Source organism: Eulemur rufifrons, chromosome 2, assembly GCF_041146395.1.
Source record: "Eulemur rufifrons isolate Redbay chromosome 2, OSU_ERuf_1, whole genome shotgun sequence".
In the NCBI taxonomy this organism is placed as follows: domain Eukaryota; kingdom Metazoa; phylum Chordata; class Mammalia; order Primates; family Lemuridae; genus Eulemur; species Eulemur rufifrons.
Genome location: NC_090984.1, coordinates 21,916,699 through 21,926,328, shown reverse-complemented (window position 1 = coordinate 21,926,328; position 9,630 = coordinate 21,916,699).

Genomic DNA, 9,630 nt, shown 5'->3' with positions numbered 1-9,630 from the left:
GAGGTGAGATCTGAGGTGGGTGGGACCGTGAGGTCATTATAAGGATGGGGGACCCCCACCCCCAGGAACTGAAAACCATGTCAAAGGGACCTTAGAGTGGTCTGCCTGCAGGGGGAACCAAGCAGGCTAGGCTGTGACTGGGACCAAATGTTGATTCAAAACCCAGAACCCTGAGCTGAACTTGACCCAACCATGGCCTACCTGTTAGGTCCGGAGTTGAGAGGGAGACACACAAAGCCCCAGGTGTAGCAAAATGCTGTTTATTTGAACATCTGGGTGCAGATGGGTGGAGTCCGAAAAGAGGATCCACGCGAGGAAGGGGAGAGCCTTGGGTGTTATAGAGGGTTTTCCGGGGGCAGTGAGCAACTGGGCCAGAGCAGCCACTGTAACGAATTCTTATCAAACAGCTGGTTCCTGGGACCCCTGTGTCGGTCACATCCTGCAGCTCCAGCATCATCCTTATCAGGAGGGATAAGGAATGCAAGTTCCCTTCTTGTATTCCATTCCTATATCTCCCTAGGGGTCTGGCAAAGGCTACGTACCTAATGCTACCCTGGGAATTACCTGGCTCTTCCACGATTGGTCTGAATGGCTCTGGGAAATGCCAGGCTTATGTAGCAGCTTTAAACCCCAGGTTTCTGATAGGAATTAGCTGTGAAAGGGGACAGTGTTCCTGCTTTATGGGCTATTACGAACACCACGAGAGACAGGGCGGTAAAGGACCCCCACCTATGTATGTTGGGAGTGGGGGTTGTGAACTAGAATAAAAAAATCTAAGCCCCCCCATCAGCTGACTGAATGGACCCCCTCTTGCCAAGTGGACCCCAGAAATATCCTAAAGCTGAGTTACTGACCATGAGAAGGGAGGTCAGACATGCCAACTCATGCCCCCCTCCCTTCTTGGAGGTATCTTTATAATTTACTAAAAGGCCTAAGGCTGTGCAAGAGAAAGCTTAAAGCACACCTGCAGGTCATCAATTTACTTCACAGATCACTTGAGTCTGAGTGTATGTCCTGTATATGTCCGATGACTTGTCTCTGATTAATAGACTTCCTTATCTTAACTTAAACATTCCCAGCCTTTAGACAAAGCTTCATTTCTTTAACCAATTACAAACAAAAGAATCTTTAAACTCACCTGTAACCTATAATGCCCCCCTTAGAGATGTCCTCAATGTACGCCTTCCATGTGTTGATTTATGACTTTATATGTAATTCTTGTCCCTCTGAAATGTATAAAACCAAACTGTAACCCAAACATGGCGACACCACTTGCTCAAGGCTTCTTGGGCCTGGCTCTCCTGGCCATGGTTGCACATGTTCAGCTCAGAATAAACCTCTTTAAATTATTTTACAGAGTTTGGGTTCTTTTCCATTGACAGGGCAGTAAGGGTGTCTCCCTCATCTCTGTGCCCAGGCCTCAGCACCTGGTGGGGCACTGGGGTGACCTCCCCCCATCTTGGCCATCCCAGCGTGTCCTGGGTCCTCTCTGCCCACCCCTTTGCTCTCTGCAGACAGCTTTGTCTCGCCTGAGCCCTCAGGCGTCCCCCCTGCTTTCAAAACTCTTCTTGATCCTGGAGCCTCCTGCTGGGATATTTTTCTAATTTGGTCTTGGGGAGACCCAGATGGGGAGACCCACCTCTGGTGAGTTGCCTTGAGCAGAGATGGCCACTGTCCAAGAGATCCCTGGTGGGGGAGAGCTGGGTTTGGGTGTGAGTGTCAGGTGGGACATAGGAGGCAGCACAGCAGAACCCATGAAACGACAGAAGCAGTCTGCTCCTCACAGAGCCACGAGAGGAGAGGGGTGCCCGCAGCGCCAGGGGGGAGTCCAGAGACAGCAGAGTGCGCAAGCAGCAGGTGGAGAATGAGAGAGGACCTTTATGGGGTCCAGGGAGTTAACCAAGCAGGTTTCCCGCAGGGAGTTCTAATTGGTGGGTTTAGAGCAAGCAGGGTCACGCAGTGACTGACAGGGGTCACCGTGGCACATCCGCACAGTCCGTGTGGGGGTGGAGTCAGCGGAATCAGCCAGGCGGGCTGTGTCTAGCTGTCCCATGGCGGGTGGTCACCAGGAGGCGGTTGTACGAGGCAGGTACCTGGATGCTCATGGTGAGGAGCTGGGAGGAGGGAACACGGGGGACTGTCAAGGGTGGCTGCGCCCCGCTGCTGGTGTGAGAGTCAACAGAACAGTGCAGGACTTCACTGCCTTCCCTCTGTGCCCGGGTCACGGTCTGTGGTCCTCGGGGAGTGTTTTCCTGAGTCTAGGTGAAGGAGGGTGTGCCCCTGCTCACTGGCCTCTTCTGGCGGTTGGGTGGTGTTGGAGGGTCTATAAGCCCATGAGGGTGGGATGGGGGTAAACCAAGTGCAGGGGGAGCATCCTCCTATGTCTGGGGGGTGCCGACTGGAGCTGGGATGTGTGTTTGTGGGGAGGTGCTTCCCAGTTATTCCAGCCTGGGCCTGTGAACTAAAATAAAATTTTAAGGCTCACCGCCCCCCACCGGCTGACTAAATGGACCGTGGCCAAAGGAATATCCTAAAACTAAATTGCCTGCCAGGAGGAAGGAGGTCAGACATGCCTTATCATGGGCCCCTCCCTTCTTGGGGACATCCTTTGTAACCCATTAACAGGCCTAAGGGTGTGTGAGACAGACCTACAGGTCCTCAATTTACACAACAAATTCCTCCCTTCTTAGGGACATCCTTTGTAACCTATTAACAGATCTAAGAGTGTGCAAGACAGACCTACAGTTCCTCAATTTACACAACAAATATATGTCTGGTGGCTTATCGCTGATAAACAGCTCCTTATGTTAGAACATTACAAGCCTTTAGACAAAGCTTCATGTCTTTAACCAATTACAAGTCAAAGAATCTTTAAACCCACCTACAACCTATAAGCCCCGCCCCCTTCGAGATGGCCCACCTTTTCCGGCCAAACCAATGTATGCCTCCCACGTATTGATTTACGACTTTACCTGTAGCCCCTGTCTCCCTGAAATGTATAAAACCAAACTGTAACCCAACCACAGGGAGTCCACTTGCTCAAGTCTTCTTGGCCGTGGCTCTGGGTCATGGTCCTCAAATTTGGCTCAGAGTAAATCTCTTTAAAATTATTTTACAGAGTTTGGCTGTTTTTTTTTTTTCCATTGACAGGTCCCTGCATCCCATTCCCCGCACGTCCAGGAGGCCCACATTCACCGGACCCACCCTTGCCCTGGCAGGCGGGGCATTGCTTTCAGGAGGTGTTCCTCACTTTCCTTTGGGAAAGGAGAAAACAAAGACAGCATGGCTGTCTCCTCCCACCTCCCCCAGGACTGGGGAAGCCCCAGTAGGATGGAGACTCAGCTTCCACCCAACACTTAGGAGACTTCTGATTGGCAGACCTCTAGCCTTCGCTTGCATCCTTCCAGTGATGGGGAGCTCACTGCTCCTCCGAGAGTTATTAGGTGATTAGTAAAAACAGAATAGACTTTGGAGGTGGGGCTGAGAGGCAGTGGCCTGGGGAAGCTGGAAGGACTTGCTCATAAGCCAGAACTGGTAGAACAGATGTCACACCATTGACCCCCTCACCTGTGACTGTCTGGGGCGAGTCAGCTAATGGGGTAAGTTCCAGGGAGGCAGATTTCAGCTCAACAGGAAGAAGGACTTCCTCTCGGCAGAGCTAGGGGCCAGTGATGAGGCATCTGGGGGAGCCAATGAGTCCTCTGTCATTGGGGCATTACAGATAGACAGTAGCCCATGGTCAGGGCTCCCAGGGCTTCTGGAAGGTCCCCAACTGGAGGGATAGGATCTTACCTACTCTAGAAGGATGGCCAGGGAGAGTGTCCCTTCCACAATCTCAGCTGGCCTGTCTGCGAGGGCTGGTGGGACGGGGAAGTGGAGCCTGGGTGTTCCTCGCACATTCCCCCTCAGGAACAGGCCTCCCCTCTGGGCTCCAGCGGTCTGCCCTTGGCTTCATCCCTCAGCCCTTCCTCTGTCTCAGCCCATTGCCTGGCTCAGCTCATTGTCACAGCCAGATGAAGGCAGGACTAGAGGTCTACAGGCCATCTGTGCCCAGCATGAGACCGGGACACCCCCTCAGACATGTCACGGCTGGGCCTTGCCTCCCTCTAGCGCCTCTTGGACCCAGGTGAGTGAGGGTAGCCCTGACGTGCTGCTGGGGTGTCTGATGTCTGACAAACAGGCCTCCCCCTCCCCAGGGAGAACTGCGTCATAACCAGGCTCAGGAAGGCTGAGGCTGCTGTCACAGACGGGGGGCGGATAGGGAACTGGGGTCTGGTGACACTGCACAGAGGTGGATCTTCCTGAGTCCCAGGACCCTATAGGTCTGCCTACTGTGGGTGTGAGGCCACAGGGGCCTAATCAAATGAGATACAAATCACCCTTGCTGCGCGCCAGCCAGTCCTGGTCCCTCCTCCCCCTTCACCTGCCTGATGGCCCAGGGAAGCCAGGTCTGAACAGTTCCAGAGTGGGCAGGGAGCTGGGTCAGGCTCCTGCCCCCAGGAGATGTTCCTTCCTTCTCGCAGCCTCAGTTTCCTCACGTTAACCATCTTTATGAGCTTGTCTCAGGTGAACTGAGGTCTAGGAGGCTGTCCTGCCGGGCCTGGGGGTGCAGGTGATGTGGGGGTGGGGAGGTCTCAGAGGCCAGAGTGTAGCAGAGGTAAAGGCCTGAAAAAGGGCAAAACGTATTACAAGTTGTCTCTTTAAACTCTCCGCCCACTCTTTCTGGGAATTAAAACCTGCATTCCTGCCCCAGGCCAGTAAGCAGAGGGGAAGAAGGGTGTTCCTTGTTCCTTGTTTTCTAGTATCTTAAACTGCAGGGGATGGCTCAACTGAGTCCTCTGAGCAAAGGCCACGGGATCGTCTTCACCACCCAGGACCACCAACCATAGTTAAACAGCAATAGCCCGAAGCCAAAACCCCCCCTTAAAAGCTCTGTATTTCTGCTTAAATGGGATGATGGCTCTTTAAGATGAGAGGCTGCCCTCCTCCTCATTTACCAGCAAATTCATAAGCTTTTCTTTCTTTTTCCTCAAACCATTTATCCTCATTCTTCATTCAGCCTCAGGGACAAGTACCAAACTTTTGGAAACAAGAGAAAGGAGAAAGCAGTCTCAGCCCTGGGGCCTGACACCAGACATGTGGCAGTCAGCCACCAGCCCAAAGGTAACAGATTCTATTTTAATAAAATCGAATGAAGTCTATCTGCCTTTTATTCTCACCGTGTGCTGGTAATTCTAAATAACGTCAGTGATAAAATACTCCTCTCTGAAAAAGTCTTTTATTGGCCAAAGTTCTGAACGATTGCTATAATTACTGTTGAATTTTAATAATATATAAAATAAGCTTCAAATTAGCACCTTTATTGCTTATTCTCTAATAAACATTGTGTTCTACACGAAAGTCAATTCAGAGAGTTCCCTGTTGCACACATGCAGACTGAACCGCAGGCACGCGTTTCATTTGTGACGCCTAACCAGTCTCTCCTTCCCTCTAGTTGCAATTCTCATCTTCGGTTCCTGTGGCACATATGCCCAAGTTGAAACAATGGAGTCTAAATACACAATGATAGCACAGTGATTATAAAGACAAAGAAACAGAACATGAGTTCCTTGAATTCTTTCACTCTATGTGGCAGCTTGGAGGTTTTATTTGGGTTTAAAATTTAAAATACAGGCCGGGCGCGGTGGCTCACGCCTGTAATCCTAGCACTCTGAGAGGCCGAGGCGGGTGGATCGCTCAAGGTCAGGAGTTTGAGACCAGCCTGAGCAAGAGCGAGACCCTGTCTCTACTAAAAATAGAAAGAAATTATCTGGCCAACTAAAAGTTTATATAGAAAAAATTAGCTGGGCCTGGTGGCACATGCCTGAAGTCCCAGCTACTGGGGAGGCTGAGGCAGGAGGATCACTTAAGCCCAGGAGTTTGAGGTTGCTGTGAGCTAGGCTGATGCCACAGCACTCACTGTAGCCCAGGCAACAGAGCAAGACTCTGTCTCAAAAAAAAAAAAAAAAAAAAAAAAAATTAAAATAGTTGAATAGTGCAAAGTAGGAGGTATAATTTTTTGGTTTGATAAATGCAAGTTTTAGTTCATTCTTGTCTTAGTCTGTTCCTGCTGCTATAACAAAATTACCTTAGACTGGGTAATTCATAAGCAACAGGAATTTATTGCTCACAGTTCTGGAGGCTGGGAAGCCCAAGATCAAGGCGCCAGCAGATTCGGTGCCTGCTGCGGGCTCGCTCTCTGCTTCATAGATGGCACCTTCCCACTGCATCTTCACATGGCAGAAGGGACGAACAAACACTGTGTCCTTACATGGTGAGGGACAAACAAGCTCCCTCAAGCCCTTTCATAAAGGCACTAGTCCCATTGATGAGGGCAGAGCTCATGATCTAATCACCTCCCAAAGGCCCCACCTCCTCACACCATTAACTTGGGCATTAGGTTTCAACATATGAATTTTGGGGGGGGACAAATGAATTTGGGGGATACATTCAGACCACAGCAATTATGAAATATGTTTGTTTCATTTCTTGATATTTGCTGTGTAACCATGTAGAGGAGGGAAGTATTAAAGAATGTTCTACTATGAGAGTCAAATGTGCTGCGTATGCCATTGGCTTTTTACCCTGATCCCATGGGGATGGCTGGGAAAGTGGTCAGCCTCCCTGGTCGGAGGGATGGACTGGGCTGGACCTCCAATCCTGGGCTTCCCAGCCTAACCGCAGTCTCCCCCACCCCCACCCCAGCTCAATCCATCTAGGGACGAGGTTCCCCAGGGGTAGCCTGCAGCCACCCGCTTGCACTGGGTGGGAGGGGTAGGGGAGGTGGAATGGCTCTAGCTTAGCCCTGAGCAAACTCTGATAAGGAGCAGAGGCCCCAAGTATGCCAGGTGCCCTCCAGCCTGATCCTGCCCTCGTCCGTCCTACCCTGCCCTCCCCACTGTACTGATAGGAGGGGTGCAAAATATACCTCTGTGGCATAAGGATTAGTTTCAGCTGAAGATGTTTGAGAATCAACAGATGCAGCAAGAGGCTTTTTTTCTGAACTACTCTTATCTTCCGAAAGCAGAGCCTTCCAAAAGAATTCAAATGTCATAAATCCCCTCCCTGGAGTTTGGGAGTTTCCCAACCAGGGAAGATTGATTCATTTTATGAGACTAGAAGAGAAATTACACCAAGATAAGAAGTCACTTAAACAAACATTGTCACAAACTATCATATCTCCCATCTATTCTAAGGGCCCATTTATCTTTCCTGAAAGTCATTTGTTTTCCCAAAAGTGCCCTTTCTCTCCATTCCTTCCCCATTAAGATGTTGTATCAGCCCTAAATTCGAAACCACTTTTTTGAACCACATTTTCTGTGAGCTCCTGCTTTTGTTTATGAATAAAATTTGTCTTTTTGCCTGTTAGTATTTTGGTAGTTTAATTCACAGGCCCCCAAGCACTGAACCTAAGTGTGTAGAGGAAGTTTTTCCTCTCAACATGATTATAATAAAAATAATAGTAGGTAACCTTTATTAAGCATGTACTGTATGCCAGGCCCTCTTCTAAACCTTTATATGTATGTTATCTAATCTAGTCTTCCCAACAACTTTTTGAGGTGAGTACTATTACTTAAAAAATGCAAAAATTGTGGCATAAAGAGGTTAAATGACTTGCCCAAGGCACAGAGAATAAGTGGTAGAACTGGAATTTGAAGCTGGTCATTCCCAGAATTTAAAGCGTTGAGTTTGGACTAGGCCACCGGTGCTGTGAGTCTTGTTTCTGGCTCTGCCCCCACTGGCTATGTAACATTGGGCCTCAGTTTCCCTGTCTTCAAAGTGGGGTGGTAAGATCCCTCCTGGCTCTGATAGTCCTCAACCACAAGGCGCTGGGGCTGGCAAGAAGGACACTAACTTGAGTGTGGTCTGTCTACACGGTCAGCAGAGGGAAGTCGTGCTATGAGAAGCCTTGGCTACACAGCGAGGGGCTCTGGACTGAAGGCCCAAGACTACCCAGCTCTGGCTGTTCTGCCCAGCTCAGCCGCTGCCTTGCTATGGGCCCTTGGGCCAGTTGCCTGCCCTCTCTGACAGTGCCTTCCTGTCCCATGTACTCGGTCCTCAGGCTATAGCATCAGAGGGGAGGACAGCAACTACATAGAGTGTACTCACAGTGACAGTGCAGAGGATATGACTGCGTCAATTGTGACTCTCAAGTTCCAGTGATACAGTGACCACGGCATCTTATCAGCATCAACATGTGAGGGCTGCCTAATGTGGATATTTATCAGAATGGTAGCTAGATTCAAGGGGGTTGTGCAGCCAGCATGTGTGCTAATCCTATCAAGATGAACGCTTAAAGTTTAGCTGATTTGCATATAGCCAACCATAGTGAAGAAATGGATGGCAATATCTCTAGGGAACCTGGGGTATAATTTGTAATATATAAATATAATATATATAATATTTTATCATTCATATGTAATATATAACACATATATATGTATATCAATATCATATATAATATGTCTTTGTCTTGGCTTCCTGGCACAGAGTTCCTAAAACCCTGAGAATTTCCTGAGTGATAGAAGTGTCTTTTGTTATTCATAATGAGCCCCTTTATTATACCTGAGTTTATGCTAAGGAGGTAACCCAGCCTATACATGTGATTGGACAGTGAGAACAGGGAAGGGGCCTGGAAATTGGGTTATAAAAACTCTTGAGGAGGCCGGGCGCGGTGGCTCACGCCTGTAATCCTAGCACTCTGGGAGGCCGAGGTGGGTGGATCGTTTGAGCTCAGGAGTTTGAGACCAGCCTGAGCAAGAGCGAGACCCCATCTCTACTAAAAATAGAAAGAAATTATATAGACAGCTAAATATATATAGAAAAAATTAGCCGGGCATGGTGGCGCATGCCTGTAGTCCCAGCTACTCGGGAGGCTGAGGCAGTAGGATCGCTTGAGCCCAGGAGTTTGAGGTTGCTGTGAGCTAGGCTGATGCCACGGCACTCACTCTAGCCTGGGCAACAGAGTGAGACTCTGTCTCAAAAAAAAAAAAAAAAAACTCTTGAGGATGACATGGTGGGTCACGCCTGTAAATCCTACCATCCTGAGAGGCCGAGGCAGGAGGATCACTTGAGGTCATGAGTTCAAGACCAGCCTGAGCAAGAGCAAGACCCCATCTCTAGTAAAATTAGAAAAATTAGCCAGGTGTGGTGGTGCACACCTGTAGTCCCAGCTACTCAGGAGGCTGAGGTAGGAGGATTGCTTGAGCCCAGGAGTTTGAGGTTGCAGTGAGCTATGATGATGCCATTGCACTATAGCTAGGACAACAGAGCAAAACTGTTTCAAAAAAAAAAAAAAAACTCTTGAAACGAGATCGTTGACATTCCAGGTTGGTGAACACTTCAAAGCGCTGGGGGAGGTGCCCTCACACCCCCTCCCCACATACCTTGCCCCATGTATCTCTCCCATTTGGTTTTCCTTTATATCCTTTATAATAAACCTGTAAATATATGTAGCATTTTCTTGAGTTCTGTGAGTCATTCTAGCAAATTATGGAACCAGAGGCAGAGTTTGTAGGAACCTCTGACTTGTCAGCCCTGCAGAAGTGTGGGTAGCCCGAGCACCCCATTTGTACTAGCATCTCAAGTTGG